At 31.5% G+C, this 22,978-nt stretch overlaps 1 protein-coding gene across 1 annotated transcript in view; it reads right to left on the bottom strand.

Moving 5' to 3' along the window:
* The window catches only part of LOC108904217 (protein pinocchio), a 107,943-nt gene that overhangs the window by 81,934 nt on the left and 3,031 nt on the right, over positions 1–22,978 (bottom strand). The gene's annotated exons all lie outside the window — the stretch shown is intronic.

Genomic DNA, 22,978 nt, shown 5'->3' with positions numbered 1-22,978 from the left:
TTTTTTTTTATATGTACAGCACTGAATTGAAAATATTTAGTGGTTTACACGATAAAATTTAAAAAACTGACTGTTTGTAGCAGAACAATATAATATTATAGCTAAATCAAGGAAGCATCTGGCAGTAGTGATTAATGACTCATTAATCACTGCCGTGATTAATGGGTATTAATAAGGTCGAGCAAACAGACGTATAATGGGTACATTATACAATAGTCGTGGATAAAATATTTTTTTATTTTCTTGCCTTCATGACCTACTTACTTTCTGCAGAATATGACACAAATTCTCATTACAAAATATTAATTTTCTCAGGGACAATAAAAAAAAAATAATATGGCAAGACATAATAATTTAAAAACCTGTATACTCTTCTCTTTTTATAATGCATATACTTCAGGCCTGCGATTTTTTGTTGTGTCGTTACACACGTGCCTACACAAAAAAAAATTATGACACGCCCCTAATTATTGATGCCTCCCAAAATTCCTATTAATAGTCCACCGGCTCGCCCCTTTACAAGTAGTATGCCTTTTAGGTTGGAAACCTTTATCTTGCATCGAGTGTACATACCTAACGTTTTTGTGTTTTTAGGAAACAGGGTGTCAAAGAGGGTTTTTCAAAATCAAATCTTGGCCATACTTTTCCAAAAAAATTAAATATATATTGCACTGAAATTGGTACAAGGGTTTTTGAGAGTTTTCAATGTGTCACTGTTGTCAGTTTTCGACTATCCGCTAGAGGGCGCCAGTTGCGATCTATCCCAGTGACATTCTATGACACCACTTTTTTGGGGTTAGTTTTTTTACAATGTGCCTATGTTGAATATTATCTACTATGCAAACGTTCATTTTACACAAAAAAATATAATAAAAGCACTGTTTTTAAAACGAAATTGGTCAGCAGTTTCTACTACGAGTATTCCTTACGTGCCCGTAATAGTAACATCTTAAAAAAAGAAAATTGTACCAAGATAACCAAGAATTTTGTAAATAGGCAATTTAATAATATTGTCTAAGCATTGAGTACATCTAAAACCAATATTTTCATACTTCAGTTCACTATTAATCCGAATCCAATTGTAATTTCTCAGATATTACAGATTCTAACGCGACCATTATTTTTATTCACTTGTCACATAAAGTTCCTCTTGTATATTTGTATAAAATCGGATGAAAAAACATAATGTAAGTTTCTTATAACACCTACTACTGCAAGTAAGAAGTCGCACGATTATTAACACTGAGAAAAAATCCCCATTGCATTGCAATAATATAGAAAAGGTGATAAAAACTACAATTCCATTTGTTGTTTCAAAACTTATGGAATCTGACAAAAATGAAATGCATGTTTTTTACTGATTTATGTACGTTTAATATGTTTTATGAAACGGCAGAAGAAAAATATAGCAACGGAATTTAAAAACTGTACCTATATTCAGTACTGCCGCCGAAAATATGTCAACGGATTGTGGTTTCGAAAATAAAATCGTCCAAGAAAATTTTGGTGAGTCTTCCACTCACATATTTCTGGATAGTGGAACGCTTCCGACTGAAATAGTGTAACTTGATGCTCGTAAACATCGTGCATCGTGTGGGCTGTGTTATACATAAAATTAAATCTTTTCGAAATATTGTGAAATGATCGTGACGAATAAATTTGATTCACTGACTCGCCAATTAAATTTTGTTTTCCTCGAGTTTCCTTATATTCATTGATTGTTATTTGAGGCGGAAAAATTTAAAATCGCACATTCAACAATGAAAGGGCACCCAGCTAAAACTGATAGATATTAATCATCTAGTTACAATTGTATCTAGATAGGAGAAAAATAGTTGATGATTGCCTAAAAATGAGTAAACAAGTGTCCCCAGTTATTAAGAAAACGGAAGGGACATAAAGAAAGGAGCAAATATGTACGATTCGTTGAAACTTTTCTAAATAGGTAATAAAACAGATTTCAGCTTTTAATTTTCTTTATAGACCGATCAAAATAACTCATTTAGAGGGAAAAAAAATAAAAATTGTTACCTGGACTTTTATAAGTGGAAATGGTAAAGGGGCTTATGATAAACCTAAAAAAAATAAATGCGTGAGCAGGGGCGGCGGAGGGTTGATTTGAGGGGTTGAAAAGTAATGAAAAATTGTATCATTGGGATTTCTGGCGGAAGTTCACGTCAAACAAAAAAGTATCTAATACAAAAGTTGTAGATCATGCAAAAATCTACAACTTTTGTAGAGGGCACTTTTTAACATAACTTCAAAATTTCCGAGAAAAATGCGAAAAACTGTTATTTTTTCTGATTTTTCGTTTTTTATTTCTCATTTCCACAAACATAATTTAATTTTGACGAAACTTGGTGAAAGTATACCTTTCTCTATCTTAAATAAACTCAAATTTTTTTAGATAAAAAAATCAAGAAGTTTCTGAGATATTCATTTTTTTCGGTCCGAAACACTTTTTTTCAAAGAAAAATTCTACTTAAAAAAATCATCGTACAAAATTCTGCCGGTAATCATTTTTTTTCGTTTTGACATATAATTTTTGGTGAAATAAAAAAATTGCAATCACAGCTCAAAAACATGCTCAAAAATGCAAAAAAGTAAAAAATGTCCTGCAACAATGAATTTTTCAGTTATTGTTGATAATTTGTTTAAATTAAAAAACATTCAAAAACTGATTACACCATTCAATTTTACGGAAAAAAATAAAAAAAAANCCTACGACACTGCCAGGACAAAGATGTCAAAATAAGTAAATAAGTTCATAACATTATGGGCCCGGAAATGCTGCGATAGATGTAAAATTTAAAAAAATCCTGTTTTTCTAAATATTTCGAAAACGATATTACACTGAGCTTTGATGTATAGACAGTGGCAGTGTAATATCTTAAATCGTTTTCGAGATATTTAAAAAAAACGGATTTTAAATTTCTTTCGACATCTATCTCAGAAAGGAAACATTTCCGGACCCATAATGTCATGAACTTATTTACCTACTTATTTTCACATCCAGAACACGTCCTTAAAATATTTCCCTTTCCTCCCGAAACTGTAATAATAAAACTGTAGTTTAAAATATTTTTTTATTTTGTTGCCTTCATGACCTACTTACTTTCTGCAGAATATGACACAAATTCTCATTACAAAATATTAATTTTCTCAGGGACAAGAAAAATAATATGGCAAGACAAAATAATTTCAAAACCTGTATACTCTTCTCTTTTTATAATTCATATACTTCAGGCCTGCGATTTTTTGTTGTGTCGTTACACACGTGCCTACACAAAAAAAAAAAATATGACACGCCCCTAATTATTGATGCCTCCCAAAATTCCTATTAATAGTCCACCGGCTCGCCCCTTTACAAGTAGTATGCCTTTTAGGTTGGAAACCTTTATCTTGCGTCGAGTGTACATACCTATCGTTTTTGTGTTTTTGGGAAACAGGGTGTCAAAGAGGGTTTTTCAAAATCAAATATTGGCCATACTTTTTCCAAAAAAATAAAATATATATTGCACTGAAATTGGTACAAGGGTTTTTGAGAGTTTTCAATGTGTCACTGTTGTCAGTTTTCGACTATCCGCTAGAGGGCGCCAGTTGCGATCTATCCCAGTGACATTCTATGACACCACTTTTTTGGAGTTAGTTTTTTTACAATGTACCTATGTTGAATATTATCTACTATGCAAACGTTCATTTTACACAAAAAAATATAATAAAAGCACTGTTTTTAAAACGAAATTGGTCAGCAGTTTCTACTACGAGTATTCCTTACGTGCCCGTAATAGTAACATCTTAAAAAAAGAAAATTGTACCAAGATAACCAAGAATTTTGTAAATAGGCAATTTAATAATATTGTCTAAGCATTGAGTACATCTAAAACCAATATTTTCATACTTCAGTTCACTATTAATCCGAATCCAATTGTAATTTCTCAGATATTACAGATTCTAACGCGACCATTATTTTTATTCACTTGTCACATAAAGTTCCTCTTGTATATTTGTATAAAATCGGATGAAAAAACATAATGTAAGTTTCTTATAACACCTACTACTGCAAGTAAGAAGTCGCACGATTATTAACACTGAGAAAAAATCCCCATTGCATTGCAATAATATAGAAAAGGTAATAAAAACTACAATTCCATTTGTTGTTTCAAAACTTATGGAATCTGACAAAAATGAAATGCATGTTTTTTACTGATTTATGTACGTTTAATATGTTTTATGAAACGGCAGAAGAAAAATATAGCAACGGAATTTAAAAACTGTACCTATATTCAGTACTGCCGCCGAAAATATGTCAACGGATTGTGGTTTCGAAAATAAAATCGTCCAAGAAAATTTTGGTGAGTCTTCCACTCACATATTTCTGGATAGTGGAACGCTTCCGACTGAAATAGTGTAACTTGATGCTCGTAAACATCGTGCATCGTGGGCTGTGTTATACATAAAATTAAATCTTTTCGAAATATTGTGAAATGATCGTGACGAATAAATTTGATTCACTGACTCCCCAATTAAATTTTGTTTTCCTCGAGTTTCCTTATATTCATTGATTGTTATTTGAGGCGGAAAAATTTAAAATCGCACATTCAACAATGAAAGGGCACCCAGCTAAAACTGATAGATATTAATCATCTAGTTACAAAGNTGAGGTTATGTTAAAAAGTGACCTCTACAAAAGTTGTAGACTTTTGCATGATCTACAACTTTTGTATTGGATACTTTTTTGTTTGACGTCAACTTTCGCCAGAAATCCCAATGATACAATTTTTCATAACTATTTCAACCCCCCAAATCAACCCTCCGCCGTCCCTGCTCTCGCATTTATTTTTTTTAGGTTTATTATAAGCCCTTTAACCATTTCCGCTTATAAAAGTCCAGGTAACAATTTTTTTTTCTCCAAGTGTAATTTGGTTGGGCTATTAGTGATCAAAAAACTATGTTTTAGCTGAAACAGCTCAGTTTCGTGTGCTACCCTAAGTCCATCTTTCGTTAGAAAGAAAGCACATTTTGAAAAAAGTGAAATTTTTTAAATTTTAAATTTGACTTATTGTTAATGTTCATCAAAATTATCTTAAATCGTCAGTGTTAAATCGCAAACACGGAATCAATGTTAATACCTAATCACGGAACTGACATTAGCTTTGAAGCTTTGTAGCTAGAGCAATCCGAAACAGTTTCTAATAGCTGTTTTACATTGACAATTTATTGATCAATTAATTGATGAAGTCGCTACATCAAGAAATTGGACAAGTGTAATGCACCAAATCTGCTGTCAAATAACTTCATGAAGTTCTTGACGAATTAGAGCATGTTCTAATTTTCGTCAATTTCTTCGTGAAGTTCGGAAGTACCAACCCAACAGATTTCCACCCTCAGATCAGTAATGAGGTTATGTTATTGGAATATGTAAATAATTGAATGGCGTCGTGCTAGTTTGGCATTGTTTTTACCGATTTGTTACTTACAAAAACTAATGTTTATATAATATGTGTCAGAACGGTACCGATGTTGTATCACTACAATTATGAGTGGAAAGGTGACATTTTTGCAATTTATTTGCTTCTTCGATTCATCGGTAGATGATTCATACGTCAAAAAACTTGACAAAGTCTGTAGCAGTGTAAAACCACACTGTTTACCAATAAATTCGTGAATTAATTCATAAAGAACTTCGTCAATTTATTCATCAATAAATTGTTAATGTAAAACAGCTATTACAGTCCGACGCATGCGCATTCCGATATAATGCTTACATAAGGTTAAAAATTCATTCTTTTGAATCAAATGCGATTCCGTCCGACTGTTGAAAACTTTCTAATGCACTAGGAACAAAGCTATTAACTTTCAACACTATGAATTATAATAAAAAAATGAAGCGAATTCTCTTGTCAAATCTTTCACCAGCACCAGGATATTCCATGCAATTCATACAATCAGTCCATGATATTTAAAAAATAAATTATATTTCAAAAAGACACGCGAATTGGGTTATCATACAAAAAAAAATCTCATTTTAGTGTAATGTCATCAGAACTGAACAAGCACGCAAAATTTGAAAGCCGTAATAAGTTTAGAGGAAGTGGTTTAAATTTGGGTTGTAAGATTTGAACTAAACATACAAACAAACAAACATACATACAAGTTAAATAAAAGCTTGTAAAATAGGGCACAATATTGTTTAGGTTCTCATAGTTCTTGCTTTTTCGCAAATCAGATTCAAAGAGAAATTGCAAATTGCTGTTCAGGCAATCATCCAAAATACGAAAATATAGTTTTAAAAATACCATCTTGGCGTCCTCATATACCTACTTAGAATGTTATTGAAAAGGCTCACCCCAGTTTCGTAAAAATAGTGGGCTAACATGAAAAATATCGATTTTCTATGCTAATCTCATTTTCCTTGTAAAATTGACATCCTAACCCAAAAATAAAGTCAAGTACAGAGATGTTTCGGATTGTTTGCATAAAATTTTAATTTCCCATTCATCTTTTATCGGGGATTTATAGCGATGCGAATATTTAAACAAAAATTGAATATTCACGTGAAAAAAAGCTTTATTTTAGAACTTAGTTCAAAAAAAATCATTAGCGATGAATTTTTTAATCGTCTACATTTTTCATTCCTTCGACACTAAGAAATTTCAGCTTCTACGGAAATGAATTTGTCTTTAAGGACGTTTAAAACAATGTCTGTCTTTGGCGTTTTTAGAAAAAGCCGAAGGAATTAAAATTTAGAGGTACGACCGTCGCGACGACGCGAAAGACGAGCGAGGTTACAAGCGATTTATACTCGACAGAAAAGCAACTAATTTAAATTCGGCACGGAAGTACAAATAAAGCTAAAAATACTTCCTCGTGAATTGCATCGATGACCTTTCGTGCTCTACAGTCAGACCATTATATGGAAATTACTTCAACAACTCATCTACGAGTACTTATTTGACGTTGGAACATAACTGTTAAGGTGGGCATCCACCTGCTTTTCGCCTCTTAGAGCATGGGTTTGTGGGTTGAATTGAGATTCTTACCAGACGATGATGAGCAAATATGGTTCATTAGGTTATTATTATGCAGTAAAACCCGTTTGTCCACCGTTTAAACTGGAAAGGTAGTCGAAAATCCTTTTGATGTCCTCTGATGCGACTACTTAGCCATCTAAAGGTTTTGGAAGTTGTTCCAGTAGATAAATGATAAAGGACAAACATCTTTAATATTATATTTACCACAAACACGAGCCTGGCTTCAGTTTGGAAATAAAGCAACCGTTATTGTTACAGGCAACACTAATTTCTGTTAAACAATTATGTGATGTATCTGTGTAGACCAGGGCGGATCTAATTTTTGCTGGAATACCTTCAGTACAATTCACATAATAAAAGTGTAGATCCCTAGATCTGGGCAAGGTCCGAAACATTTTCAAAATTGCAAAAAATACCTATTTTATCTGAGTTTTTTACTTATATTTTGGAACCTATGCATTTTGGAAGAATATTGAAGAGGAACAAAGTTTTAGAATTGAATTTTGCACAATATACTGGAAGTTAAAAATGTTTAAATTTATTACCGATGTTGCAAAATAGCAATAATTAACGAAAAAAAGGCAAAATAATCAAGTTTCTTGGATAATTTTTTAAAATTTGCTCCGAAGGCATTCTAATTTTGGTAAAAAAAAACTTTACAGTATAATAAAACAACACCCAAATTTCATTAAAATCCGTTAGTTTTCGCAAGATAATTTTTCAAAAAAATTTTGAAGAAATCCTCAAATAAAGCATCTAGATACTTGAAAATTTTTTTCACATAGAAAAGACCGCTCAATATTTCAAATGGTATTTGAAAAATTGAAATCGGTTGATTAGGACGACCACAGTAAATTTTTAAAGTTAACACTTATTAATATAAAATTATAATTTTAAAGTACTGTTTTTTTTTTTAAATTTTATCTGTATTTAAAAAAAAATGAATTTGCAAGTATTTTTTAAATTTGTTCAAACAAAAGTTATATAAATAATTGTTATATCCACAAGTTATTGGCAACAAATAAATCAGTGGAAAAGCTGTTGCTCGCAAGCACGAAAAGTAACTGAAAACACGAAAAGTGGGAGAGGCGGCTTTAGCTCCGAGACTGAATTCGGAGGTTCAAAATGCGAAGGTACGAAAAAAATTGCATTGTCTCGGCTTCTAATCAACCAATTTCGATATCTTTTTTTTTTAATCCGACGATTCGCGAGCCAAGGAATTCGAATATCGTAATGCGAACTGTCTAATTTGCACATATTATGTTATAAACAAAGTTTATATTTATAATTTATACATTAAATATACTGTATATTTTACCCTATGCTATTGAATTTTTTCAATGAAAAAATGTGTTTAAGTATGTGGGGCGTTCCACGCCAAATTGGACGGTTCGAAAAATTTAAATTTTTGATTTCCTTAATTTTTTTATATTTTTTAGTACGCCTCAAAAAATCCTTTCTGGTAAATTGTGAGATTTTTTTGATTTCTTGTTCAAAAGTTAAAAAATTTTCAAAAAAACGCTCTTTTTTGGTTTTTTGATCATAACTTTCTTAATAATGGTCCAAGTAAAGCTGTTTTTTATAAAAATATTTGTTTTTAGATGGCCTTTACAGATAAAAATACAAAAAAAATATTCAAAGTGTTTTTGATTAAGATTTTTGAGTTTGAAATTTTAAATCGTATTTTTGAAAGTGAGTGTATCTTTCGATTTTTGTGAAAATATATTATTTCAAACTACTATTTTTTTAACAACTTTTAGGACCGGTCCGGTCGTCGGCCCTCCATAATTACTATTTTCTTTTTGATTTCTGAAAATTAAAAAAAATCTCTATAAATCATTATAAGTACCGATTTTTGTCACTATCTACTCTCTTTTTACTTATTTTAAATTAATTTGAATACTTTTTAATTTTTAATAGGTGTTTAAAATCAATAATTAAACGTTGTCTGTTTATAAACAATTATAACAAACGTTTTTATTTATTTTCGTGTTCTTTTAAAAATTGTTTAAACATTATTTTATCAATGTTATTTTTTGTTGCAAAGTATTTTTTTTATTTAAATAATATCATCTTTATGAATTTCTATCCAATTTAAAAAGAGTCGCACATCTTATGAATATTGTTCAAATTTACAGCTGAGAAATACTATTTAGATGCAAAAATATTAGATTTGCGTTACAATACAAACAAACCCAAAATTTCGATCAATCATTCCAAGAAACAAAATATTATTTTGTAAACTAGAATACTCCTTAGCTAATATATTTCCATTGCTCCTTAGAATGATTGAATGAAATTTCCCAGTGATTGACAGCTATGTTGTATCGCAAATTTAATTTTTATTTTGCATCCTCCGATTTGGCGTGGAATGCCCCATATATTTCAACAATGAATATAAATGTATTTAGTTATAATTATAACAATTATTTAAATAATTTGTGTTTAAACAAATTTAAAAAAATTACTTGGAAATTCATTTTTTTAATACAGATAAAATTAAAAAAAAACCAGTACTTTAAAATTATAATTTTATATTAATAAGTGTTAACTTTAAAAATTTACTATGGCCGTCCTAATCAACCGATTTCAATTTTTCAAAAACCATTTGAAAGGTTGAGCGGTATTTTCTATGTGAAAAAATTTTCAAGTACCTATCTAGATGCTTTATTTGAGGCTGTGCAACATTTTGAAAATTAAAAAAAAAATCTAAATTTTTTTCAAAAAATTATCTTGCGAAAACTATCGAACCGATTTTAATGAAATTTGTTGTTTTATTATACTCGAAAGTTTTTTTTACCAAAATTAGAATGCCCTCGGAGCAATTAAAATATTTAAAAAAAATTATCCAAAAAACTTGTTTTTGCCCTTTTTTCATCAATTATTGCTATATCGCAACATCGGTAATAAATTTAAACATTTTTAACTTCCAGTATATTGTGCAAAATTCAATTTTAATACTTTTTTCCTCTTCAATATTCTTCCAAAATGCATAGGTACAAGATATAAGTAAAAAACTCAGATAAAATAGGTATTTTTTAAATTTTTTTAAACATTCTTGCAATTTTGAAAATATTCCGGACCTCGTCCAGACCTAGGGATCTACACTTTTATTATGTGAGTTGTACTGAAGGTAATCCAGAAAAAAATTGCTTGCTCCTTCTCACATCCGCCTCAAAGCAGATCCGCCCTGGTCTAATGGTACAACGTACATTTTCAATTTCGGAACTGCGTACATTTATGCTTTATTTGAAACTATCGCGGTATCTTTGCCTGATTATAGGGGAAGATACCAACAGCGAATCGGCAGACGTACACAAGTGGATGGCCATCATCCTCGACACCAAATACGGCCTGGTGAACCTACAAACCCGCGTGAAGAACTCCACCGTCGTCAAGGAGCACCTAATGAGGGCGGTGGAGCTGAACCCCCTCGATTTCACCGCCCAATACATGTTGGGCAAGTGGTGCTACGAGATGAGCCGGCTCAGCTGGTTCCAGAGGGTGCTGGCCAAGTACTTCATCGCCTGGGAACCCCCTTACTGTTCCTACCAAGAGGCGTTCAGGTACACTTGGGCTTTCCGCATACGGGGCGTATCGTCAGTCGGCCAAGACGCGGACCATAACGCTGATCCGCACGTTTGCTTGCAGCGCACTTTGTCTTATACAGGGAGTTCGGTAAGTGCCTACTATATCTCGGATAAAAATAACGTCAAAAGCGGGCGACTAGAGATTTACGTTTTCAACCTCGGTTCTAACTTTACCACCAACTGATAAATGACCATGATGTTAAAACCGGTGTTCTACAAGATATCTACAGAGAGAACGAGAATGATTGACCGGATTCTGAACGTACCCTGTCTCAATTGCTATCAAAACTGATTTCCGTTTGCTAAAATTACTTTTTTTTCCGTGCAATTTCATGGTGTTCTGTGGCGATTTCACAATTTGACGTTCTGTTCATTGGCGCACGGATTTTTTGGCTTGAATATTATTTTGTAGATTTTGTTGTTACCTGATATATTTTGCGACATTATAAAACAGTATTTTTCAATACTACAGTTAGAGTAGGTGGATATTATACGTGAGTAATTAATTTATTGCGTATGTTGTTCTCTAACCTAATCGGTTTTTTAATTTAGGTTAACATGGCATTTTCATTAGAACATGATAAATTTCTTCTGGAGGCCTATTTTCGTAGTGGACAAAACAATGGTAATGGTTGGAAATATTCGATGAATTCGTGTCATTTACAATTTCAAGAACAATTTCCAAATGATGAAATTGATTATGAAATTTTTTCGAGACACGTGAAGAGATTAGTGGAACGCTTCCATAACACTGGAAGTGTTTGTAGAGGAAAATCTCCAGGCAGAAAGTCTATTCTTACAGAGGAAGTCTTGGAAGATGTTGAAAACCGCTTACGAGCTAGTCCAACCAAATCACTACGTCGGTTATCTGCTCAAACAGGTACTTAATAACAAATATTTATTCTAAAATTTGTATCATTATTCCTAAATTGTTTATAGGAATATCATATGGATCATGCCATAAAGCAGTAAAGAAGTTGCATTTTCATCCTTATAAAGTTAGTGTTGTGCAGGAACTACTTCCGTTAGATTTTGGAAAACGTGTGCAATACTGTAATTGGTTTAACGAAAATCTGAATGACGACGATATTCTAGATCTAACATTTTTTTCTGATGAAGCGTGGTTTCATTTAAGTGGGTACGTAAACTCCCAAAATTATCGCTCTTGGAACACAGAAAACCCTAATATTTTGCGTGAAACAACTCTGCACCCTATTAAACTTGGTGTTTGGGTAGCTATGTCACGTAGAAGAATAATCGGACCATATTTTTTCCGTGAAAATGTAACTGGGCAGGTATATCGGCAGCAAATATTGTTACCATTTTTTGAGGAACTTCACGACGATGAAATCCATCATGGATACTTTCAGCAAGATGGCGCAACAGCTCACACCTCTAACGAAACTTTAGAGTTGATTAGAGAGTATTATGATGATCGAATAATTAGTCGAGATAGATGGCCACCACGTTCTCCTGACCTTACACCCCTAGACTATTATTTATTTGGTTTTTTAAAAAATTCAGTATTTGCTCAACGGTTACACACGATTGAAGAACTTCAAGAGGCAATTACAAACGAAATTAGGAGTATTACACAAAATGTTTTACAGAATGTATTTAATAATATGAAAAGAAGAATTAATACCTGCTTGAACAACAATGGACATCATATTGAACATTTATTGTAAAAATATAGATATTTTTATGGATTTTATGTAATTTTAAGGTAAAATATTCAATAAAATGTGAAAAAATTCCAATTACTCTGTTATTATATATTGCATGTAACTGTTGTTTATTGCTCTCGGTCATACAGACAATCCTACCATCTAACATAATCAAGCACTTCCAACTGCTTGCATTTGCTTGAAGCAAATTTTTTTAAGACACTTTTCCTGAATTTCGACAGCTAACTAAAATGTTCAGCATAAATTTTTGGGCTGGATCGCTTGCGCTGGATATTCAGAAGTGTGAAAGCAGTAGCTGCAAAATAGTCGTCTTATAAGCATACAGCAGTTTGCTTTGATGAAAAACAGCAGCTTGCAGCGTATCGCTGTATAGCTGAATCGTCTTAGATGCCAAGAATGTAGCCACAATAGTGCTTCTGTTTTAAAATTAACTCATAACGTTTTAAAAATAAAATCGCTGAAGCACTTACAGTCGTTATTCAAAATTAGCTACATCAAACTTTGATTTAAAAGTTTTTCTAATTGTAAATGAAATAAGAATTTTGGAAAAGTTAGGCTAAACCTACATTTGATTCTGTCATCCTCTTTAATAATAATAACAATAATAACATTTATTGGTCCATCAGTATTGCTTAATTTGTGAAATAACTTTGATTTTTGTTAAATAATTGATATTTTTATTATGAATTTCCATTTTGACAGTAACCTAATTTATTTGACGTTTGAACGTAATTATTTGTTTACCATTAAAATCCCTCAACCTGCGCTCATGATTTTAGTATTGGTATCAAAAACTGGTATGCCGCACATCAAAAATCAGTATGAGGCGGCACGGTCAATCATTCTCGATCACCCTGTAGAAACCGACTACTATCGAATATATTAAGTACATACCTATGCTTTGTGTAACGATCTGAAAATATTATTTTTAGATACTCTGCAGCACCTAGAATTTATTTTTTTAACAAGTTGTTTCATGTATTTAGTTTGTTTAATTTTGCCAAGTCCAAAAATATATAAATAAATCATATTACAAAACAAACAGAAGTTAAAAATTAAAAAAAAAACTTTATTACTATTGTTATAAAATATTTAATATAGGGGGCGTAACTGTAAGTAAGGGTCAGTTTTATAGGGGTACCTAATAGTAGGTACGTATTCTTCTGAATAAGAATTAATTTTTCTAACTGCACTTTAATTCTTGTTTATGTCGCCTTAGGGCAGTGTTTAGTAACGGTAGTATATTTTTATCTTTTAATTTTCGAATTTCTGTGTATTATGAAAAAGCATGTATACGAATCAAGAAAGAATTGATATGGTTAGGGCTTAGGTTTTGTCAGGAGAAAACGATGCCGTTGCAAGAAAACGACGTCAGATGGATTATCCCAACCGACAAGCACAGAATAAGAAAATGCCTGTAAGATTCGTGAAGAAATTTTAAACGCCATGGGAGAGGATTCTGGTAGCTACAAGTACTCGCAGATTGGTCACGAGATTTCAAGTATATCATATGATGTAAAAATCAGGTGGATGTATAGATTATTTACTCATTTTTGAGTATTTCATTTAACATTATTGTAGTCGGCAGAGGCCGAAAAGTTACTGTTGGTGACATTTTCTTGATAACTCGGAAATAACTACACAGGTCTACTTTAAATGATGAGTATAACAGGCTAATTTGCTGACAAAGTATTTTATCAGGAAAAAAGTTATTAACAATTTAATCGTGAAAAACTTTTTTTTTTTATTAGTTTTCTTTAAATAACTCAGTGGGATGACTTTGTACGAAAAATGATTAGGACATGATTTTGTTCGTAATAAAAATAGCTACAAAATGGCGGTGGTCCGATTACGAAATTTGCAATAACAGAGCCGTGAGATTGAAAAAACGGTTTAAAACGCCAATTTTTTTTAAGTTGCTGTAAAAATGTATAATTACCTACAATTTAAAAAAATATATATTTTCATAGTTTAGATCCTAAACATTACATTATTCAACATATTAACATAAAACAAAATCGTACGTGTGGGGTAAACCTTTAACTTTAAGTAAACAATTGTTTAAATTTACTGTTGCATATTTGTAATAGTATACAAGCGCCGAAGAGCGGAGCTCGCGCTCGAAAATGAAAAGTTAAAGGTTTACCCCACACGTACGATTTTGTTTTATGTTAATATGTTGAATAATGTACGACTACGGCTAACAGGCGCAAAATGTTAAGTAGCTTAGGATCTAAACGATGAAAATATATATTTTTTTAAATTGTAGGTAATTATGCTGGCTAATCTACCGTAATGGAATATTTTATAAATATACATAAATATACGTCCAAAAATTAAAAAAACGGTGACGTATAAAACTAGGGTGACGTATAAAACCTTACCAAAACTGCAAAAATGAAGATACTTGAATTTTGCAAATTGCTTTTGGTTTCTGCATATTTACACTATGTGTGTACCAAATTTCAAGTGTCAGCAAAGCTTCGAACAAATTTGGCAAAGTTTCGAGTTTCAGATGCCGATGAATGTATAACACCTTATAGAACAAAAAGTTTTGCTCTCCTGATTTTCGGCTTTAGCGTCATTATTGTATATATATTGAACTATAGTTTTCGAAAGTTTTATCACTTTTTGTTTATAATTGACATTTTTACAGCAACTTAAAAAAATTGGCGTTTTATACCGTTTTTTCAATCTCACGGCTTTGTTATTGCAAATTTCGTAATCGGACCACCGCCATTTTGTAGCTATTTTTATTACGAACAAAATCATGTCCTAAGCATTTTTTCGTACAAAATCATCCCGCTGAGTTATTTAAAGAAAACTACTAAAAAAAAAATTCCACTATTAAATTGTTAATAACTTTTTTTCCTGATAAAATACTTTGTCAGCAAATTAGCCAGTTACTGTACTCATCATTTAAAGTAGACCTGTGTAATTATTTCCGGGTTATCAAGGTTTGACACACGCCGAACCTCTACCAACTGGACTATATTTATTTATTACTGTTTGAGTTTTCTATTGACTACTTGTTAGGTGCTGTTTCATTGTTTGTCTATCTCGCTGGTAACGGTCAAGCGTGACAAATACTACGTCATGCGTCGTCTCCCCGCATGGAGAATTTTGTACGCGTCTGACGATACGCTCCGTGTGCAGAAAGCTTTCCATACGGTCAGGGGATAGGAGACTATTGGCCCACCCCGCTTAGCTATTAGATTTATTGTAAGAAGCCTCTCTGAGCGTATTTCTGCAGGTACCTGTCCAAGGCGGAGCAGCTCCAGCCCAGGGCCTTTCTGCCCAACATCTACCTCCTCGGTAGGACCTGCATCGAGATCGGGCAGTTCTACAAGGCCAAGTACTATCTCAACGTAGCGATTAACTTACCCCCCAAGGACGAGTGCGATAGATGCTGCGTCCTCAAGGCCAGGTACCTCATCAAGAAATTGGAAAGGTACGATCTTGGTAAGAGCGTCCTGTTTTACGATAACTTTCCTTTTGGCTTTAGCGACTAAAGTTGTGACATTTACAATAAAATAGATGTAAGTAACTATGCCTCAGTTGTATTATTGTTAAGTCGCTGTTAATAATGTAATATTACATACCAAGATGTTACACGACGGGGAAAAAATCTTGCTTGAAATTAATAAGCTTTAATTTTTTGAAAAAATCGAATATTTATTGTTGTTGATTGATTGTGATTGATTCATTGAGTGATTTTAACCAAACTAAAAACGTTTTTTAAAGATGGGTCCGCAAGTCGATAATTATTTTCGAAATGCAGGGTGCAAAAATAAAAAAAAATCAACTTTTCTAAAATATATCTGAAGACGTTTGATATGGAATTACGAAACGTCAGCTAATGGTTTACCTAATTAATGGTAAAAAGACACCGACTTCGGTTATAAATAGGTGTATCAGATATCGGCAGGTACTTTCACTAAAAACCTCAGAAATTCGTAAATATTTTTACTACTAAAACGTTGACTTCAAATACTTTTATCAGATTAGATATAATTATGTCACTTTCCTTACTACATATTATATTAAAATACAAAAAAAAATGAATTCGAAAAAAAGTGGAGTAGAAAAGACCCCACTCTAGAATTAGTCTCATAACTTTGCATAATGAAAGACGATTTTTTTGAGAATTTTTCGAAGAAAAAGAATAAAGCCACTCTTTTTCAAAAAGCACTTTTATGGTTTAAAAATTAAAAAAGACAAAAAACTAAGATTATTTTTATATATTTTTTTATAAAACTACATCTCAAAACGAACAAAATGAGAAAAAAGTATACAATATCTGTAGTATTGACCATGTTACAGGAATTTGAAATTTTTTTAACCAAAATATTCAAATGCTCATAGGTAACCAAAATTATATTTCGAAATACAAACAATACAAAACCACAAAACTGATATATTGAAATTGTTACATGACGTAAATCATTCGAAGAAGTGTATTATGTATTTTTGTTGTTCTAACATCACCTTTGACACTGCAAAGATAATATATTTTTGTTTTCACATTTTAATTACCTATACGAGTATAATATCAACAATTAGCAATCACGTTCGTGGATTTTTTATCTTTCGCATACCTAGATTTCCGATACCTATTTCATTTGATAAATTTTTTAGAAAGAAAACTTTACACCTGTCATTTTACGCCAATCACATACTGTAATTTCGACAGTTGCCCATGGTAACCTTCAAATTTTTCGGAAATTTTTTTCCTCCTGCCAAGCTAGGCAAACAAAATTAATGTGGATTTTTTTTTGACAGCTATCATATGGTTCAAAAATCAGTACCTATCCAGAATTTTCCTTTGTAATGTTTTTATTTATTTTAAAATAATAAATAGATACAAATAATTATTTACCAAAATATTTGTTCCGAGATTTGTTTTATTGACGCTAAATGTTTTTGAAATTCTGGCTGGAACTCTTCTCTTCGCAACGGAAAGTAACGAGGAGCATAATTATAACCTTTATTTTTCATTTTCATCAGATGTCTTGTGTTTAATAAAATATATGTAATAATTTTATGAAATTTTGTTCTGCTGAGCCCTGGTTTTACGTAAAAAAGATGGGATATCTTCCTCCAAAATCTTTTGAATAGCTGCGAAAATGTTTTCTTGATGAGGACTGATTCCAGTTTTTTTCAGTAAATATGGCAAATATTTTAAATTTTTATGAGACATAAGAATGTCCCCTATTTTGGTACAAGAATTACATATACTATAAGGTTTTAAATTAGTTTTTTGGTTGTTCACTGCCATGATTTACTTGTAAACGATTAGAAGCTAGAGAAAATGACTGTCAACGTGACTTATAGCGAAGACGATTTTGACATCACAAGCCTAAGCCTACTTGATTGCAGTTATGATTTTTTAAGAATCATTGATATATTGGTTTACCACAAAAACTTACTTTCCTTCTATTTTAGTAATACGAAGTGAATTGTACTGCAAACATAAATATCTGAATTCAAACATTAAATGCCTTTTTTATTACTAAAGTGAATGTAATGTGCTGTTTTTTATGTTTAATAAGGATCATTAATAAACTGTCATAGACATCGCATTTCTACAAAAACTTACTTTCCTACTACTTAGGTATTTTAGTAATACGAAGTGAATTGTACTGCAAAAATAAATATTTGAATTTAAAAATGAAATGCCTTTTTTATTACTAAAGTGCAAGGAATGTGTATATTTATGTTTTAATAAGAATCATTGAAAAACTGCCATAGATATCACTTTTCTACAAAAACATACCTAGTCAAATTAACCACTTCTGCTTTTATGTTTTCGCAATTCTCATTTCCAAAACCTGCCATTTTTGAATTTAAAAAAACGCGTGAAATGCGATTAAATTATGTGACGTTTAAAAAGAAAAAAATGTCATGCACCACAAAACAATGTCTACCTGTCAAGCCAACTTTATTTTGGCAAAATAAGTTTCAAAATGAAACATGTCAAATTATTAAAATAAATTTTGGTCTTAAAATTTTCTTACCGAATCCTCCACGTCCTTGAATTAATGTCCGGAAATTTTTCCTCAATCACGCATTTTTCTAGAAAATGCGTTCCTTCGGAAAAATTTCCGGAAATAATTCAAGCACTAGGGAGATTATAAGTGAAAATAAAGAGTTTCTTTCGATTAACTTAATACTTATATCAATATACTAAAAATAAATAAATAAATAAATAAATAAATAAATAAATAAATAATTTAATTGGCTCTAATACTTTATATTTCTCCCAATTAAATCCTACTTTAAGTGTAACATACATATTTTGTGTATGTACCATCCGTATAGCTGACTTACTATCCACAGCTGTATTTCTTAAAAAAGTAATTTCATTTTACGTATTTCATTATTTGGAAGAAATGTTAATTGACTCACGTAGCAGACTAATTTTTTGGTAGAATGATATTAATAATTCCGTGTGTCAAAAATACTGGCAATCGAAGCATAAATAGAAGCTAACTTTATTTTTAAATTTGTGCTACTAACAAAAAATTATCTCTGGGAATTGGGAAGTTTTAGCACGCGGTCGCATTTCTTGAAAACGAAACTTGTATTTTTGAATTCGCAGATTACTCAAACGGTTTAAAAATAGCGGCTTGCAAACCATTGTTTTCATGTCATTTTTTTTTGAAGTGTCACGTGAACAATCGCAACAATGGAAAGATGCCTATTAGCCCAGTCATTATAGACATGAAAGAGCCTGTTTCTGGAAAAAAATACTATTAGAAGTTTCTCTGCGGAATATTGTTCGGAAATAAAATATCAAAAAGTCAACTAGAGGCTAGTTGGGAAACTTTGTTTTAATAATGGTCAAAGTTATGGAAAAGTGGTTTTTTGACTCACGTAAAAAAGCTATTATTCATAGCGAAAAAAAGTTTATACAAAAAAGGTAGGTATTAAATAAGCCTATAAAATGAAAAAAATCCGATTAAATTCCGATAATTTGTTTATACACAAGAGCTCAAAAATGGTAGAAAATTGCCGTTTTTTTCAATTGCTAATAATTAATGCAATTTTCATCGCAGACACTTGTAATTCAGGATTTTTGAGGCTTTTTACATCCTTAATAAGTGGTAAAAATTTCAGCCCGAAAGCTCCATTGGTTTGGCGTTGGCGGAATTTGTTATCTAAGAAGATGCTATTTTCAATTAATTTTTCCCAAGCTCACAGGCGTTGTAGAGTTTCGATCATTAGTTGTTTTTGTAACTAAATAGTTGTATTGACATATGCATTTACCGAGAATTTAGTTTTTCAAATTTAATTTGTTTAAAATTGACTGAAAAAATGTCAATATTTATTAAATTGTTAAGATAGGTAATTATTATAAAATAAAATAGTAACCTCTTTACTTTAGTTTTCTTCGAATTTAAAAAAAAAATCGTAAGTTGATTAGAAGCTGAGATAATTTTTTTTATTTATTTAATCGCAGTGACCTTAATTATTAATATTAAGAGCCGAAATTTGGAGAGAATATACATTAAGAGCTATATTTTCATGTCCTACATTAACATTAAGGTGAATTCAACTATTTAATTTCGAAAAAGAAGATAGCGGCGATGCGTTCTATTACTTGGTCTAGCGAACGAGTGGGGAAGGCGAGGCTTAGCATGCGCGCTTAACGATGTAATAAATATTAACATTTTTTCAAAGTCATTTTTAAACAAATTAAATTTGAAAAATTAAATTATCAGTAAATGCATATGAAAATACAACTATTTAGGTACAAAAACAACTAATGATCGAAACCCTACAACGCCTATGAGCTTGGGAAAAATGAATTGAAAATAGCATCTTCTTAGATAACAAATTCCGCCAACGCCAAACCAATGAAGCTTTCGAGCTGAAATTTTTACCACTTATTAAGGGTGTAAAAAGCCTAAAAAATCCTGAATTACAAGTGTCTGCGATGAAAATTGCATTAATTATTAGCAATTGAAAAAAGCGGACAATTTCGACCATTTTTGAGCTCTTGCGCATAAACAAATTATCGGAATTTAATCGGACTTGTCTTATTTTAGAGATTTATTTAATACCTACCTTTTTTGTGTAAACCTTTTTTTCTCTATGAATAACAGTTTTTTTACGCCAGTCGAAAAACTACTTTTTCATAATTTTGACCATTGTTTTAACAAAGTTTCCCAACTAGTCTCGAGTAGATTTTTTGATATTTTGTTTATAACACGTTTCTGAACAATATTCCGCAGAAAAACTTCTAATAGAATTTTTTTCCCGAAAAAAAGCTATAATGATTGGCCTATGTATAATTTATTTTTTTATATATTTTACCGAATATAAATGTTCGCCTCCTTGTTTATCATGCGACGTGTGTGTAGCGCACAAGGACGAAAAAAGTACAATTAAAAAATTATCGCTAGCAATACTCGTAGATTAGGTTTATTTACACTTTATATTTAGCTGACCTTATAAGCTACCCGATTGGTAATATTTATTGATTAATTGATTTGTGTCGACAAAAGTGAAACGCTCGTTTAATTTTTAGGTGCAGCAGGTCGAACGATTGTTGATTTTTCACTTGAGCAACACAAAAAGAATGACAAATCGAGCGAGCCTGTATCATTTTCTGCAAAAAAATATATACGATTTTCTTTATAAAAAACAGCTTTTCGATTTACATACCTATATCTTTGTAAATTGATGATCAATTTTTTATCTCGTTCTATTCTGTCAGCAGAATTTTTTTAGTAATTATCTACTATAGCACAAAACCCTCAAAAATACATATAATAATTCGCAAAGCCCAGTATTTTCGAGCATGCTGAAAAGGAATCTGAAGTTATCTGTGTGGTTACAACTTTTTTTTTAACCCGGATTCGCGTTGGAATTGAAAGTTTTCCGCTATATCGTAATGTAAGTAATTACCCATTTAGACCACCCCGTACTTCATAAGTTCATACCATTTTACCATGCACGTTTTTATCCTGTTGCCCGCATACGGTCGTAACTCTAGCGACACCTATAGATTTACGACCACGTTGTGAAAAAAATCGATTTCCTGTACCCACACGACCCGCAATAAACAGAAATTAAGGGTTTCGTAACCGCAGTTTTCATTTCAATTACGGACAAGTTTCGCGACTCGCGTAGGAGAAGGCCTGGCGCAATCTGTCTGTGGGTGTCATTAGGTGCAGTAGTATGTACTTAAATGTTTTCACTTGAAAACGAGCGTACATTTCCGCCTTTCCTAGTTAATAGGAAAAATTTTAAAAATCAAGGCGACGGAATATGTTTTCAATTGTATACCAAATTTTCTTAAAATTTTCCAAGCAAAAATGTAACCTCTATTAATTTCAATTTTTCAATCACCAACATTTTCCAAAATTTAAATGAAGAATGATTATTTTGAAAATGATTCACAAGTGTGTTTTCTCCCAAATGAGAAACATTTTAATAAAATTATTTCAATATTTGACTGTCTGAATACCAAAGGCAACCGAGATATACCGGGGGATTTTTAATTTATAGAAAACGGCACAACTGAAGACATGTTTTTCGAAAAATATGTGGAATTTTTTCTAAATTCTAATAGCACATGGGTCTCAATCCATGTGTACCATAATAGGAACTTTTTTTCTTTTGAAGAGTTCTATCAACAACTAAAGTTTGATCTATGCAATTCAGGACACTGAATAATAAAAACTGAAACTGAAATATACAAGGTGTCCCAAAAGTTACGCCCGTCCTTTTGGGATTTGATTAAGGAGACAAAAACGGTTTGAAAATCACGAATGGAAAATTTTCCGATTGTTTTTCTTTGTCGAGTTATTCAAAAAAATATTCAAAAAACTAAAAAAGTGAAAATCCAATTTTTTTGTCTCAAAACCGAAGTCTGTGCTTATATCAAGACAAATAATTTATAACCAATAGTAAGTAAGTATAGTTCCCGATTGTCGGTTGTAAGGATAGAGAAAAACATTTTGATAATAAAACAATTTTAAAGTGGAGGGAAAAAACATAATAGAAATTGTTTTTAAAAAAGTTGTTCAAATAAGTTGCCTTCTACTTCAAGACAAAGACTGGCACGGTTCAACATTGAAGCATGAACCCTTTGTAGCATCTCTTGGTGTATTAACGCGACAGCAGCGTGTATGCGGGCTACTACATAAATCTTTCCTTTTAAATAACCCTAAAAGAAAAATCTATGGGATTCAGATCTGGTCATCTAGGAGACCAGGCTATGGGTCCACCCCTTCCAATACAGCTGTCTGCGAAATTTTGATTCGAATAATTTCATACTCGTAAACTATGTGATGGAGCTCCATCATGTTGAAACCAATAATATAGCCTAACGTCATCTAGGAATAATAATGGTAAGTTTCACTTAAAAACATACAACTGCAGCAAATACATCTCTGAACTACATAATTATTTAGTAACCCAAGCCAAATGTATATTTAGTTTTTTGAATAACTCAACCAAGGACATTTAAATAAAGGGGACTTATTTATTTACATTTCTAGATGAAGCCTGGTCTATTCACAGTCTAATTGTATCATTGTTGTCAGCTGTATAATTATACTGGAAATGTACTTAATATTTTTATCGCAATTTTCATCACAATTGTGAAAATTATTATTATAGGATAGTAATATTGTATGCATAACTTAATAATACT

Source organism: Anoplophora glabripennis, unplaced genomic scaffold (assembly GCF_000390285.2).
Source record: "Anoplophora glabripennis isolate ALB-LARVAE unplaced genomic scaffold, Agla_2.0 scaffold259, whole genome shotgun sequence".
NCBI classification, from domain to species: Eukaryota; Metazoa; Arthropoda; class Insecta; order Coleoptera; family Cerambycidae; genus Anoplophora; species Anoplophora glabripennis.
Note: the sequence above shows the minus strand (reverse complement) of the source record. Positions and strands in the feature narration are given on the sequence as shown.